Below are 16954 nucleotides of genomic sequence, written 5' to 3' on the forward strand. Positions count from 1 at the left end.
AATAGAATGGGGCAAGTGAAAAATAATTACTTCAAGAAAGATATATAATTTATAAAAATTTCACACGTATTGTCTATATCATAAAAACGAACATATATAAACACATACCTATCAGTGACTCCTAGGAAGACTGTCTTCTGCCGCCCCTGATATCACCATTGACTAGAACCCTGCTCATCCCTTGCTACCAGTACCTACAACTTCAACAACATGACCTGCCTAAGAGACCATCAGAAAAAGTTTTTTTACCTAAGTCACTTTGAGAAGCTCAAGACATTGAGGTCATTTTTCTTCACCTGGACACTCATCCCCACATAGCCCTGTAAATTCCTTACTCTGATCCAATGTCTTATTCTCCTCACCTTCACAAAACCTTCCACTGTCCACCAATCCCTATATATTCACCTCTTTTCTGATTGATTCTTTTACCTTTTTAGTCTAAGACCTGATTCTCTCCTGTGCACATTGTTCCCTGTTATCCTTCCCCAAAGTAACTATTTTTTTCTCCCACACCTGTCAGGGCCACTAGAGTTAGGACAGATATCCTCGTTTGTACTCATTCTTTGAAGGTTTTATCACGTGGCTTACTGTCACTTTTTCCAAAATTAGTCTTGTCATAATTATTGATGAGCTCAATATCAGTATCCTTGTAGATCAATCCAATAAAATGAAGAACAGTGATGGAAATGTTATCTTTCTGCCCTAGCTAATATGGTAACCATTAGACACATGTGCTAGTAAGCACTTGAAATGTGACTAGTGCAACTTGGGAACTAAAGTTTTCCTTTCATTTAATTTTAATTAATTTGAATGGCCATGTGTGCTAGTGCCTACCATTGTGGGCAGCACAGACACTGATGATAATTTCAGTAGCCAGTGCTCTCAGGTGTTTGTCCTGTATTCTTCCAAGTGGCTTGTCCTCCATACTACATCAAGCGTCTACTTTCAAACCCTAGAACATGTTACCAACAACTACACTCCTCCAAAAAGCTGATTTCAGACAACCCCCACACCAACCGCCATTCTCGCTCTTTACAACTCACTTGCTCTGGTAGACTCATCCCAAGAGTCGCACAGATTCACCTGGTATATATCTCCAGTTCCCTTGCCTCTCTCTCCATTTTACTAATGTGGCAAAATACTGCCCTGATTAAATCAGCACTCAGGTGACTAAATGTGGCTGGCGAAAAACACACAGCTATGCCGACCAGTCTCAGTTTAAGTTTATATCCACCAACTTCAAGGGGGCTTTTACTTCTCTCAGTTTTACTGCACCTCTCTAGCCCACTTGCTCTCACTCTCCTAGACAGATGTGCTGTGTCCAGTCCCAACTCCTCTAACTTTCAGCGCCTCCTCTCACTGTGTATTCTCTGCCAAAGATTTGGTTCCTATGTCACTAAGAAAATAGAAGTAATGAGCACAGAGTTTCTATAATGCTTCCACTGATACATCTCCCAGCCCACCTGCATCTGTCACCAAGTATTCTGCTTCTGTTTCTGTGTTGGATGTGCAGTGGATTCCAAGCCCCTATAGCAATTATCCCCCATATCTCCTGCATCATCAGTTTCTCCCTCTCTTTTACATATCTCATCAGTAGGCAAACAAGCTATAATACCTCCCACATTAAAAAATAAAAGCTTTCTTTAACTCATTTGATTCATTCCCCTTCAGCTATAATCCCATTTCTCTGTTCTCCCTTACAGCAAGACACTGTGAAAGAATTAGCTGCAATTGATATCTCTGTGTTCTCTTTCTAGGTCTCTCTTAACTCTGTATTCATCAGGCTTTTGCCCCCACTGCATTCACTTAGATAGCTCATGTAAAGGTTTATAGTGACCCCCATGTGGCATAATTTGACTGTCTCTTCCTCACTCAGCACCATTAATCAGCAGCGTTAATATAGTTATCCCTCCTTCCTGCTGAACATTTTTAGCTTGGCTGCCAGGATTCCTTTCTTTCTTGATTCTCCTGCTAAAGCGCTGGCTACTTCTTAGTCTCTTGCTGATCCCTCCTTATGTCCCAACTTCTAAACATGGAATTGCTGCTGAGTTCACCCTTCTGATCCCATTTACACCCACTCCTGGTAGCACATGAATATGATATTATGACTTTAGGTGCTATCTAGGTGTCAATGAATCCCCAAATTTATCTGTCTAGTGCAGCACATCCCTCTAAAGTCTAGGCTCACATTTCTAATTGCCTGCTCAACATCTCTGCTAGGGTATCTCACAGGCAATTCATATGTAATACACCCAAAAGTGCTCCTCCCATAGTGTGCATCACCTCAGTGATGGCAACACCATCCTCTCAGTTGTTCAGACCAAAACCCTTGGAGGAAATCTTGAATCTCCTCTCTCTCTACGTCCTATATCCAAACCAGTAGCAAACCCTATTTGCTGCTTTGCTTTCAAAGTTTATCTTGAATCCAGGCACTTCTTACCATTTTCACCACCATCATCCTTTATCTAGATTACTCCAATAATGCCCTACTATCACTCTTTGCTTCTGAAGGCCAAATAATTACACTTTCATAACAAAAGTCAGATCCAGTCACTGCTCACCTCAAACTCTGCAATGACTCCCATCTTACTCAGAATAAAGGGCTTAGAAATGGGCTAGAAGGCCTTACATAATCTGGCCCCACTCCTGTCATCAACTCTGTGACCTCACATACTACAAATATCCCCCTAGCTTAGTCCCCTCTAGCTACCCTGCTTCTTCTGCATGTTATCCACATGATCTGCTACTTTTCTTCCTTCTGGTCTCTGCTAAACACTGCTTTATCATCGAGCCTTCCCTGACCACCTTATATATAATTTCAGCAATTCTCAGTCCCTGATGCACCACATCCCTTTTACCCTGCTTTATATTTCTTCATAACACATAACACCATCTGAGCTAACTCTGTCGCTAGATCGTCTGTATATCTACAGTGATATCTACATATTAGAGGGAGGGGGCATAGTTCTGAGGGTAGTAACTTTATATTTTTTCATGCCCTGTCTCTATTTTCTGGTACTTATTGGAAATCAATAAATATATTTTGAATGGCTGTAAGAAAGATCCACACAGGAATTGGGTAGGAACGAAGAAAGCAATCAGGTTGGGAACAGCACCCCTGGGAGGACCAGAAGAAGAGGGGTAATAAATGGGCTCAGAGATCTTCTGTGGGGAGTGAGTGGTGAGAACCACATATTGGGTGCCCCAGGCCTGGGGTTTGACACCAAGAGGATGAGTGCCCTTAGATGGTTTGAAAGCCAGTGGGACTGACAGTGGGGTTGTAAGAAACCTAGACTCTGCTCTTGAAGAGCACATACACGCTTGCTTACTCCTGAAACGAGGCAGTGTACACAGATTGAAACTGCCCAGGACTCTGGCTGGTCTCCCATGACTGCCCTGGTGCATGCCCTAGCCTGAACAGAGTGTCCACTCCAACACCACTCACCCCACGGCGCAGCGCCACGCTAGGGGAAGGGCTGCAGTGGCCGAGGGGAATGTGCAGTTGTGAGGAACAGAGCTGGCTTGGAACCAGAGCAGCATCTGAATGGGGAGAGGGTGGCTGCTACTGGGGCCTGAGGAAGCAGTGGGTTAGCAACTTGGGACCCAACCCTGCCCACAATAGGGGAGTATTGGTCACTGAGAAGAGGAGAAGCTCCAGCTTACACCTGTCTCTGGCTTTATCCCCTCCATCTCTAGCCCCACCTCCTACCAAGGTGATAGCTGCCAGCACACCTGTGGGGGAGGGTGTGATTCATGCTCATATCAAATCCAGCTCTCCCACCAAAGCCACTGGATACAAGCAGACTGCATAGGGACACACCCATTCAAGGACACCATTTCAAAACCACAATCGGTAACTGTTTCAACTAATTTCATAGAGACAGAGAAAGTTTAGCAAAATGAGAGGACAGAGAAATTTATTACAAGTGAAAGAACAAGAGAAAACCCCTGGAAAAAAACAACTAATGAAACAAATAATTTACTAGATAAAGAGTTCAAAGCATTAATAATAAGAATGCTACCTAAATTAAGGAAAAGAATAAATGAACACAGTGGGAATTTTAACAAGAGACAAGAGAATATAAAATAGAACCAGTCAAAACTGAAGAATACTATAACTGTAATGAAAAACACACTAGAAGGAATTAATAGCAGACTAGGTAATATAGAAGAACACTGAAGTGATCTCCAGATAGAATCATGGAAATCACTCAATCAGAACAGCAAAAAGAAAAATAAATTTTAAAATGAAAACAGCATGAGGGACCTCTGAGGCAACACCAAGCATACTAACATTCACATAATAGGGGTCCCAGACGGAGAAGAGAGAGAGAAAGGGGTTGAAAATGTACTTGATGAAATTACAGCTGAAAACTTCCCAAACCTGAAGAAGGAAATAGATATCCAAGTAGAAGAAGCTAAAAAAGTCTCAAGCAAGATGAATCCAAACAGACCCACACCAAGGCATATCATAATTAAAATGAAAAAGTTAAAGAGAGAATTCTAAACTCAGCAAGAGAAAAACAAAGAATCATATACAAGATAACCCCCATAAGGCTATTAGTTAATTTTTCTGCAGAAACTTTGCAGGCCAGAAGAGAGTGGCATGATATATAGTATTAAAGAATAACTTTACATGGAGTATAATCTATAAAAAATTAATCACTATATTATATACCTGAAGCCAATATAATATTGTAAATCAACTATACTTCAATTAAAATCTTTTAGATTAAAAATTGAAGTTATATATGTTTTTAATATAGAGAATATTCAAAGAGATAAAAGAAGAAATAGAACCTTCACAGCAATTTTTTTTTTTACAAGTAGAACATCTGTAGATGAAGACCATGGACTTTGAAAATTAAAAAATAGACACTTTGGGACTTCCCTGATGGTGCAGTGGTTAAGAATCCGCCTGCCAATGCAGGGGACAGGGGTTCGAGCCCTGGTCTGGAAAGATCCCACATGCTGCGGAGCAACTAAGCCCATGTGCCACAACTTCTGAGCCTGTGTTCTAGAGCCCGTGAGCCACAACTACTGAAGCCTGCATGCTTAGAGCCCGTGCTCTGCAACAAGAGGAGCCACCGCATTGAGAAGCTCGTGCACCACAACAAAGAGTAGCCCCTGCTCACCGCAACTAGAGAAAGCCCGCGTGCAGCAACAAAGACCCAGTGCAGCCAAAAATTTAAATAAATAAGTAAATAAATTTATTTAAATAAAAGACAATATATGGGTGAACAAAGAAGTCAGAAGAGATAAAGAGATGGAAATTATGAAAGAGTATAGAGTAACTAATAACAAGCTTTAAAATATATCTGAATTTCCAAAAAGAAAAAAAAAATGGAGAGGTACTAGTGAAGAGGTAATATTATAACTGAAAGAAAACTAGCTCAAAGAAGAACATAATTTTTAGATGGAAACCGACAGCAGATCCATAAAGGTAAAACCAAATCCAAATCATAACAAAAACTATAAAGAGAAGAATCATAATAGCTATCAAAAGTAAAAGGCCCATTATCTGAACATGTAAAATAATCAGGTGAACAGCAGTCTTTCCATCAGTAAAAATAAAAGTCAGGAGTAAAAGTAAGAACATCTTCAAAGTGACGAGTGATAAATAACTGTTGGGACTTCCCTGGCAACACAGTGGTTGAGAATTCACCTGCCAATGCAGTGGACACGGGTTTGAGCCTTGGTCTGGGAAGATCCCACATGCTGTGGAGCAACTAAGCCCGTGCACCACGACTGCACTCTAGAGCCTTGAGCCAGAACTACTGAGCCCGCATGCCACAACTACTGAAGCCTGTACTCCTAGAACCCCTGCTCTGCAACAAGATAAACCACCTCAGTGAGACGCCTGTGCACCGCAACGAAGAGTAGTCCCCACTCGCCAAAATTAGAGAAAGCCCACACGCAGCAACAAAGACCCAATGCAGCCAAAAATAAATAAATAAATTTATAAAAAGAAATAAATAACTGTTTTACATTTTTGCCAGCAATGTATGGAGGGTTCCAGTTTCTCCCTATCATTGCCAACACCTGTTTTGCTTTCTTATATTATTATTATAGCCATCCTATACTAATAGGTGTGAAGTAATATCTCATTGTAGTTTTGATTCACATTTCCATAATGACATGATGTTCAATATCTTTTTATGTGCTTATTGGCCATTTTTGTATCTTCTTTGGAAAAATATTTATTCAAATTATTGCCCATTTTAAAACTAAATTATTTGTCTGTTTATTATTGACTTGCAAGAGTTACTTGTGTATTTCGTATTCAAGTCTCTCATCAGATACATAGTTTTCATATATTTTCTCCCATTCTGTGGGCTTCTCTTTTTCTCTCTTCATGATATCATTTGAAACACAAAATTTTTTAAGAATAGTTTTTAGTGGATTCCTTAGGATTTTCTAAATGCAGGGGAGAAAAAAGATCAAGTCATCTGCAAATAGAGATAATTCCTTCCTCTCCAATCTGAAAGTTTTTATGTCTTTTAGTCGCTTAATTGTTCTGATTAGAACTTCTAATACTGTACAATGTCAAATAAAAGTGGTAAGAATTGATGCCCTTGTCTTATTCTTCACCTTAGGGGGAAGGCACTCAGTTTTCACCATTAAATATGATATTGGTTGTAAGTTTTTTATATATGATCTTCATGGTCTTTGTTAAGGAATTTCCTTTCTATTCCTAGTTTGAATTTTCTCAAATGCTTTTTCCTGCATCTATGTGTTTTTTTTTTCCGTTAGTCTAATAATATGGTATATTACATTGATTAATTTTTGTACATTGAGCCAACCTTACGTTCCTGGGGTAAAGCTCATTTGGTAATGGTGTATGATCCTTTTTATATGTTGCTGGATTCTTACTGAGATTTAGTTGCTTTACTTGAGTGAATATTTCCTCACTTGCTTTGTGTACTAAGACAATTTCCAAGGACTTTAAATTTTTGTATTTTATAATTTTCACTAAATTGTTGTTTTGCCAGGGATAGGGTCCACCAAACTCCTTATTCTGTCATTGTGAAAGCTTTTATTTCATTCTTTCCCATTTTCATATAGTATTAAATTGTATAAATAATATACTAAAAAATAGTGTTCTATTCTATGGATATTTGATTTGTTTCCAGTTGTTTTGGTTATGAATTTGCTATTCATTATCTATGGAAACAAATGTGCAAGAGTTCTTTAGGGTATAAATATACACACTTACTAGTTCTAGGGTATGTACAACTTCAGTTTCATTGGGTAATGTCATAGTACCCAAGTTGTGGTAGTGAGAGTTCTTGACATTACTTATCTTCCCAACATGGGCTGTCAGACTTAAATTTTACCAATGTGGTGGGTATAAAATGGTATTGTGTTGTAATTTTGTTTTACATATTTGAATACTACTGAGGTCAAGCATTTCTTTATACATTTATTCTAATTAATGCTTTCATTTCTGATTTTATATCTACATAAACATACTGTATTTTTCTATTGGACTATTTGGATTTATTGATCTGTGTTTTCCAATTTGGAGGTCTTGTTTAAGAAATCCTTTTCTACACCAAAGTCACAAATATATACTCACACATTTGCTTCTAAAATATAAGCTTTAAAATTTGGCTTTCACATTAAATTACTTAAGCCATCTAGAATTATTTTTTGGACATGCTGTGAGTTAGGAATTAATTTCTTGTTTTGTTTGCTTTATTGTTTCCCTGTAGGGACATAGGGATAATCAATTTTCTCAGTAAAAGTTATTTAATAATCTTTTTTATTTTTACTCACTGATCTGCAATACCAGCTTTGTCATGTAGCAAGTTTACATATATACCTAGATCTCTTTCTAGACCCTTTATCATACCCAATTGGTCTGTTTGTCTATCCTTGAACCAAATGTGATAATATATAAATTATTATAACTTCATAATAAAGTCTTGATAATCTGGTAGGACAAGTTCCTCAGTCTGGTTCTTCCCTAAAATTGATTTAGCTATTCAAATGAGATTTTTATAAATTATAAAATCATGTTATCACATTCCAACAAAAATCCTTTTAAATTATGATTCTAATTACATTGACTCTTTATACTGAGTTTGGGATAATTGAGTTTTCCTACATATGAATATACATTTCTCTCAACTTCTGTATTTAAAATATAATTTAGTAAAGTTTTAAATTTTATTTTTTTGCTTCTAGAAATATTTTGATTAAGTTTCTTTCTAAGCATTTTGCACTTCTGTTCTTTTCCTAAGTTGTACCTTTTTTTTTTTTTTTTTTTTTGCGGTACACGGGCCTCTCACTGTTGTGGCCTCTCCCGTTGCGGAGCACAGGCTCCAGACGCGTAGGCTCAGCGGCCATGGCTCACGGGCCCAGCCGCTCCGCGGCATGTGGGATCTTCCCAGACCGGGGCATGAACCCGTGTCCCCTGTATCGGCAGGTGGACTCTCAACCACAGCGCCACCACGGAAGCCCCTAAGTTGTACCTTTTTTAGTCCATTTTCTAGCTCTTTGTTAAAAGTTAAGAATGTCATTGATTTTTATACATTGATCTTTTATCTATTAACTTTGCTAAACTTCCTTATTAATTCTACTAATCAGTCTGTTTTGGTTTTCTAGGTAAACAATTGCCATCTGGACTTAGATTCATTTTTTTGCTTTTTCAATCCTTACGCATTTTATTTCTTTTTCTCCTCTCTCCCTTATTGTACTCATATTTACTGAAAGTGGTGACAGTGGACATCTCTCCTTTGTTCCTTGATTTTAAGAAGAGTTCGTTTAACTTTTCATTATCAAGCATGATCTTCTCTGTGAAATATTCGTATTCTTTTTCAATTTAGAAAGTTCCCTTCTGTTCCCAGTTTTCCAGCTGCTTATTAGCAAAGTGTAAAACTGGGGTTCTCAGACAATTTTCCTCCTTTAATCTGTCAATGTGGTGAATTACATATTTTTTCTAACATTGAACTAATCACACATTCCTGACATAAAGTCAGCTGTCATGATTTATTGTCATTTTTATTTATTTCTAGATTTTATTTGCTAGTATTTTTATTTCATCCACATTCATGAGTGTGATTGACCTGTAATTTTCATTTCTCTTATTGTCTTTCTGTCTGGATGTTTTATCAAGTTTATGCCAACTTCATGAAATTAGAGAATTTTCTCTCTTTTTTTGTTCTTTGGAAACATTTGTGTATGTTTGTAATTATTTAGCCCCACGGTGTTTGTTAGAGTTTTCCAAAATAACTTTCTAAGAAAACTTCAAATTTTTGACTCTGTTTTTTAATGATTGATGAACATTTGCATTTTATATTTCTTTTACTCCTTCATGTAAGGAATATTTTTCCCAGAATTTATCCATTATGCCAAAATTTTAAAATTTTATTTCTATAAAATTGATAATATTATTTTCTTATTTTTTAAAGTCCTGTTCCCTATGCAGTTGTGATCCTTTTCATTCTTATTATCATTATTGTTTTGTATTCCCTTTTTTTCTTGATTATTCTTTTTTTTTTTTTTTTTTTTTTTGCTGTACGTGGGCCTCTCACTGTTGTGGCCTCTCCCGTTGCGGAGCACAGGCTCCGGACGCGCAGGCTCAGCGACCATGGCTCACGGGCCCAGCCGCTCTGCGGCATGTGGGATCCTCCCTGACCGGGGCACAAACCCATGTACCCTGCATCGGCAGGTGGACTCTCAACCACTGCGCCACCAGGGAAGCCCTTTCTTGATTATTCTTGCTAAGTGTTAGTCAACCTTATTATACTTTTCAAAAATCTGTTCTTTTCAAAGATCTGTTAGCTCTGCTGATCTTCTTTAGTCTGTCTTCTCTGCTTCATTAATTTATGCTCTTATCTTTATTCTACTTTTTTGTGTTAGTTTTGTTGTTCTTCCTAAATTGAATACTTGGCTCATTAATTTTCAACCTTTCTTATTTTCTAATATAAGATTTAAGTCTATAAATTTATTTTTAAGTTCCACTTTAATAACATCCTTCAAATTGTTTAAGCAGTATTTTCAGTATCATTCAGTTCTAAGAAATTTTTATCTTCCATTGTGATTCATTTAAAAATTTTCTAATCACAACAGGTGTTTAAAGTTATTTTGATTTGTACTGAAATTCTTTTGGGTTCAGAGGAAGCTATCTTTCTAATCACTCCTCAAGAATAACCTTGTAGGAAACTCATTTCCTTTGCCCTTAAAGACCTCTGGTCTTCTCCCTCAGTGCTGCTTCCCTTGGCCTTTTCTATCACTCATAGGCTGGATGACATTCCACTCCACTCTGCTTCTGGCTTCTCTAATTCCCATTTCACTGTTAAGAGCATCTGTAGCCACAAATGTCTTGAGGTCCTCACAGGTGTGTGTCTTTTCCACAAGCTCTGAGCTTTCCTCTACTGTCCACTGTCTCCATCACAGTCAAGGCTACAGGCCAGAGCCCTGCCTAAGAATCCCTGGGCTTAATCCTGATGATCTGCAACCTTAATGGGTTGTACCTCCAATCATTTTATCCTTTGAAAAGTTTTTCATCCAGTTGTGTTTTTGTCCATCTCCCTATCATGACTCCCTGTCTTGGGTCCTGATGAGCTCAACCTAACTTCCCTCTTGCTAGTTTCGTATATAGTTTGAAATGTTCACCCACCCCTTTGCTCCCCACCCCTCCACCTGCCCCTTATCCCTCTACACACCATACTTTTCAGTGTAACTTATTTTCCATGGCTGCTCACTGGCCACATGCTTTCTGTGTTTCCATCTTTAGCCTTGGTCCTAGGTTTCCACAGTTTGTTCTCTGCAGTTCTCCACACCCACAATCCTTTATTCTCTTATTCTTTCCCTTCGTTTCTATTCCTTTATTCTACATGGAAACTAAATGCTACACTCTTAATTTTTTCAAAAAATTCTAGTTCTTACTATTAGGATGTGCTAAGCACTACTTAAGCACTTTAAAATTACTAACTCAGCAAATATTTGTTACTCTTCCAGGGATAGATTCTATTACTATCATCCTCTTTTTATAACTGCAGTAACTGAGGCAAAGAAGGGTAAATAAATTGTCCAAGAAGAAACAGCTATCTAGTGGTGGCACTGAGATTTGGACCCAAGTAGGCTGATTCTGATAACCCTGATCTCACGTGCTACTCCACCGTGCTCTGATGAAGCCCTGTCTTGCCACTACTCAGAATTGTTCTCTTCCTCCCCTGAGCTCCCACTGAACCTTCTTTGTCCTGCTACCATAGCACTTAAAGGAGACTGGCTTTCTTGTACGTTCATTTAGTGTATATCTCCTTCTCAAGGTCCTATGCTCCCCAGGGTAGAGAATGTTCTTGTTTTTCCATTCCCAGAACCAACTGTGAGGTTGTGCACAGAGTAACCATTCAAAAAGTGTGTATTGAGTAAAGGAAGGCCTTTAATCAAGAGGCCACTCAGAATGAAGCAACAGTACAGGGGAAAGGGCACAGGACTTTGATTCAGGAAAACTGAGTTAAAACTCTGGCTCTGGTATTTGATAGCTGTATGACCTTGGGCAAGTCACTTTGCCTCCCTACCCTTGGTTCTCTGAATGAAAAATAGGAATAAAGTCATCTAATTCACGTGAGCTCAGTATCTGACTCAACATATATTTTACATGAACTATTATATTCTTCATCGCCTATTATTCCCTTTCTTTAGACTACAGGTCCAGGAGTCACTCCCACAGTCTTTCCCCCATAATTCTACACAGCTCTATCCTTTCACTCAGACTCACTTCTTCATCTTTTTCTCTTATAATTTCATTGTATGTGCTGTAAGTCCTTAAGCATTTGAGAAGCAGTAACTGTTTCTATATTGCCCACTGTTGTGCTGGGCTGTGCTGTAGTCACCTTGGTTAGGTGAGGAAGTAGGATCTCTTTCTGTCTTGGTAGCTGGTTACAGTCGGCCAAAGGAGAAACTTGCATGAGATTTGGGAGGCAAACTGAAGCAGCAGTCGGTGTTCTCAGAAAGTCTTTTTCACAATAGACACTGTCATGGAAGGATGCGGAGAAGCCCAGCGGGTCCTAGCCTGTCCCAACTCTGCTTTGCTCCACATCTAGTCATTTCCTGCCCACGCTGGCCAGGCTGCTGAACAGACCGACCCCAGATGCTCCATACAGAGGCAATCGTGCTCCCCTTTCTCAGTTTCTCTTCAGAAACAGGATGCGCTTAGCTTCTTGGATTTCCCTGCAAGCTCCAAATTGTCCACACATGCCAATGTCTAGGTGAACTGATTAGGGACTCAGTCTCTAATATCCCAACTGCCCAGACCTTTGCTTCCCCAGCTCCTCTCACATTTTAACAAAGTCTAGATACATGCAGTATCTCCAGTTTGTCGTGTGTGTGTGTGTGTGTGTGTGTGTGTGTGTGTGTGTGTGTGTGTGTGTGGTGGGGGGTGGGGGGGTGGGAAGAGAGAGAGACAAAGACCTGGCATATAGTAGGTATCCAATAAATACTTGTTAAATTAATGAATAGATGAATGAATGTGAATATATATACTGATTTAATTCCCCTATAAGACTGTTTGACTCCTAAGATCAAGGACTACATCTAAAGACTCTTTAAATATCTTTTACAGTACTAAGTTAGTATTTGTTAATTTTCAAAATGGCACGTGGAAGAACCAAAAATAATGATGAACCCCTATAAAAAGATAGAAGGGACAAGCCAACACAGTTTGTAGAATTTTGTGTGACACAGTTGAGCTCCAAGGAAATACAGCTAAATACTATAGGTTCAAATAAAAACACAGGGTGACTCAGACCTTGTAAAAATGATTACTCCATAAAGTTAATGTAGGATATGATGAAGCCAAGCAACGATTATTATGAGCGATCCTCCGTTATTTCTGTTTTCCAAATAATCTAGAAATAACTTTTATGTGTGTTTCATATATAGATAGATCTCATGTCTTAAGAGTCAAATTATGTCTCCTTTTTCTTATATTGTTCTTCTGTCAGTGGAAGAAAGAAATCTGTAATAGGAAAATGTGGTACCTTGACTGAAAATTCTACATGTTATAAATCTTTTGCAAATTCTGCTCTAAGACTTCACTGTGGTCTTTCCTTTCTCTCTTTTTTTCTTAACTGCAATCATATCCACCCAGATGTTTGATCCCTGAACAAGTGTGATGTGTTCAAGATGTACACTTCATTAAATGAGGATTTAACAGGAGCACCGGTATGTGATTTTCCTTTTTGAACTACATAGAAAAGAGAAAGCCAAAACCTATGGTAATGTGACATTTAAGCTGCAAATTCAAACTGAAAAAAAAATTAGGAAATGCAAAAGTTATGGTTGTCATAGCAATTCTAGCTAAACCTCAGTATGCAAGTGTATTTCCTGAAACTCATTTACACTGTAGAATCTTTTATATTATAATAGCATATATTTTAATGGTTCATGATTCCTACTAGCATATGCATTTACATGAATACAAAACAAACTCTTTTTTGTTTATATATTTTGCTATAGTAGTTCACATACCAAAAAGTGAATCTAAAAACTGCTCCTAAATTCATGCTAAAATTTTAAATTCTGGGTAGAGTTTGTTTACTGTGTCTTCCTTTCCCATCACCAGAACATGGTGTTTGGAGTAATGCATTCAACAATGTATGAGATGATCTCATTTGGCTTCATCAGTATTCACGTCGAAGCCCTCTTGACTTGAAAATGCAACATTAAAGAACGTACAGAATGCTGGATTCTTTAATCCCAGTTGACTTTTTCATCATTTCTACATACCACATTCCACATTGCGTGCGAGGTGCTTTAAAGCCCTTTCAGCCTGGAAATACTATGATTCTCCCAACTTACAGACTTCTTACTCAAAAAACACCCCATCACTTCTCCAACCATTGTTCCACTATCCCCTATGAATACTTTTGAAATATCATTTATTTTTGTAAGACAAGACAAAATTGAAGCATCCCTCAGGCAACATATAATAACATACATATCATATCTTTTTTTTCTCCACTAAAAGTTGTGTTTTACTTAGGGCAAGACTTGATAGAAAAACCAAGATTTTTATGAATAACTTGAAGGCAAATTACTATAGCTCACACCTTTAGAGCTTCAAAGCATCTCAGTCAAGAAAGGGCATAACTCTAAATACACAATGTTCAGTATGTTCTATCGAACAAATCTAAAAGGGAAAGGACTTTTCAATTTCCCTGTTACTTTTAAGCATCATTCTAATTAAACATTCCCCTTTTCTAAAGGGAGATAGTAGGGCCAGGTGCTCTCAGCTTAAATCAAATCCAGCCAGCCTGCAGTTGACCTTGACATCCTGTTCATTCATATCATTTTACTCAGTATAGATAGTGCTGTGTTTACTCATCTCTGTCCCAAGTAGAACCCAGGGTTCAGACCTTATCCTGTTCCTCTATTTTGCACACCATTGCATCCTGGGCACTTCCCAAAGGGAAGCACTACGTAGTAAATGCAGTTATGTATTTTTGGAATGAGTTAATGATTTATAGCCTACCAAGCCTTCGTCTCCCCAGCATGGATGCTATTATTAAATTCGGGGTAGGCACTCAGTACATTTTTGGTGAAGGAAAGAGGGTAAGAAAGCTTCTAGTAGAACTCTGAGGTGAGCAGAAAAGTTCTTTAAGACATCCAGGAGAGGAATATTGCTCCAAAGGAAATCACAGACATCAGCGACCACCAGCATGTTTGCTATTTTAGAATGTAATATATTTGGCATTGGATTCTGAGTCCCTGGTGCCTTATACCAAAATATTCATGGAAACATCTAAATAAAATGTTTTCCTGTGGAGTGTTTTGCAAGTCTCAACCCATATCTGGCAGTCAAAACCCACTTGGATGTTGAGAAATGCTGTTCTGTTGCATCCAGGTGTTTGGCTGCATCAGAGCCGTTTTGTTTTCATCTGCCCTGCATTCTTACCTGGTGACACAGTCCACAGATTGAAAAAGCACACCAGGCAGAGACCATCATGACTTACCATTGTTCGAAAGAGCCTTGGGCCAAAAGTCACCATTTCATAAATGGTCTGCAAGCATTTGAAAATCAGGAGATAAGGACATATTAAGAAAACTGTTTCCACTTGGTAGAAGACTAGGGAGTCAAGGTAGGAGGTGGAGACAGGTGGGGAGTTTATTCTTCTTCCTTTCCAAAGCATCCATACTTTGCTCCATTCTAAGTCTGTGATAAACACACTGGATACTCCCGATATTCCTCTGTGGTTCTTTGTTCATTACAAGTATCAACACATTTGATCCACACAACATTATTACAACTGTCCAGTGATACTGCTATTTGCTTAGCCAGTATCCATTTCCCCCCTTTCTTCCATGTAAATAATACCATAATTTTGTTTGGGAGTGGCAATGTGGCCAGCTAAATTAGTGAAATCCCCAGGCTTCCTTTACATAATGTGAAGGATGTTCACATGTGAATGTGATGCAGTTCTATCCAATGAGATAGGAACAGAAGTTTTGGAAGAGGCTTGCATCATCAAATAGTAAGGTAGAACAAGCCAAGAGAAGACTTTTTTTGCTTTACCTCTTTCTCTTTTCCCCCTTGCATATTCTGCCTGGAATATGAATATCTGCAGGTACGAAACCATCTTGAGACCATGAGAATAAAAGTTACATATTTGTTCCACACATTAAGGATGGTGACACAAAGCTAAGGAAAAAATCTGATGGCCTCTTGGAGCCATTGTTCCAACCCTGGACTGTCTACTCCTGAATTATTACCCTAGAAAAATAGCCACTCTTTGAATAAGCCATTGAACTCACATTTGTCTTGTGCAGCTGAATCTAATCCCCACTGATAGAGGTAGGGACTATTTAAATCCGTATGTTTCTAGTGAGGAAACAAGACACAAGGAGATTTAGTAACTTGGCCAAGGTCTCTCAGGCAGGAAGTGGAGGGAGTAGGATAAGCACCTAGGCCAATTGCTCCTGGACCTTTGCTTCCAGCATCCTGACCTAAGCTCTCGCTTTCTCTCTCTTTTTCTCTCTCTCTCTCTCTCTCTCTCTCTGTTTGGGTCCTACAGATCGTCAGGACCTTTGCACGTTCTTCAAACCCTGCCCCAGTCATCCCACTTCCCTGGTTCCAACAAAGAAAAAGGCAATGTCCCCAATGGGCTTCACAGCATTCAGGCTTAAGATAGAGAAAACTATTTCAGAAAGAAATTACTCATGATATTTTTCTCTAAGAAACACGTGAAAGCTTTAAACAAAGTCCTAAACTAATAGGCTGCAAATCTGTCTTGCAATGGGCTCGTGAAGAATGAACTGCAAATTAATGAAAAACTCTTCCATTTCTAAGGGCTAAATCACTGTATATCATTAAGACAGCAGTTCCAAGGGGGCGCCTGGAGAGCTGTGACTTAGTCGTCAATCTTCAACCATCTTGCTCTCAACCTTTTCTCTCCTAGCAAAGTTTTACACGGACATGCATAGGTTCTGCCTCTTGATATAAATTGTTTTAATTGCTTATTAAAATTGGAAATGTACAACCATGAAAAGCGAGAAGAATGCAAATTTTCTGTTAGCAGTCTTTCTTCCAGGAAATACCCCAGCAAGTTGAGTACCGGAGATATAACTTTATCAAATAGAACACGGAAGGGAGAAATGCACAATATGTCTAAGATCTGGAAGTAGGGTTAATCCACCCACTGACCCTAAGAAACATTCCAGAGAGTGGTCATTTGGCTATATGAATGACAGCCTTTACAATGCAAAATGCTTTTCTATTCAAATAGAAATTTTCAGAGCACTAGGATTAAATTCCAGTTGATTTTGTCAGAAGGGCCTTAGAGCAGCATTTCCCAGAGGGTATATATAATGGTCAAATTTAGGAAATACCATATTTTGTAGACATTTGCAATGTACATTAGCATATTAAAGGCTTTGAAGGTTTCTGCAACACAGTGACAGGTTGGATATTATTCAATATATTTAAATATATTTGAGGAAAATA

At 38.5% G+C, this 16954-nt stretch overlaps 1 long non-coding RNA gene across 1 annotated transcript in view; it reads left to right on the plus strand.

Moving 5' to 3' along the window:
* Positions 1–16753, plus strand: part of LOC307188971 — a 363612-nt gene extending 346859 nt beyond the window's left edge. Inside the window, exons 10-11 of the long non-coding RNA XR_013829086.1 lie at positions 13103–13176; positions 16026–16753. This is a non-coding gene — a long non-coding RNA (uncharacterized lncRNA). The remainder of the gene's footprint in view (positions 1–13102; positions 13177–16025) is intronic.
* The last annotated feature ends 201 nt before the right edge of the window (positions 16754–16954 follow it).

Source organism: Stenella coeruleoalba (assembly GCF_951394435.1).
Source record: "Stenella coeruleoalba genome assembly, chromosome: 7".
Classification (NCBI taxonomy): Eukaryota; Metazoa; Chordata; class Mammalia; order Artiodactyla; family Delphinidae; genus Stenella; species Stenella coeruleoalba.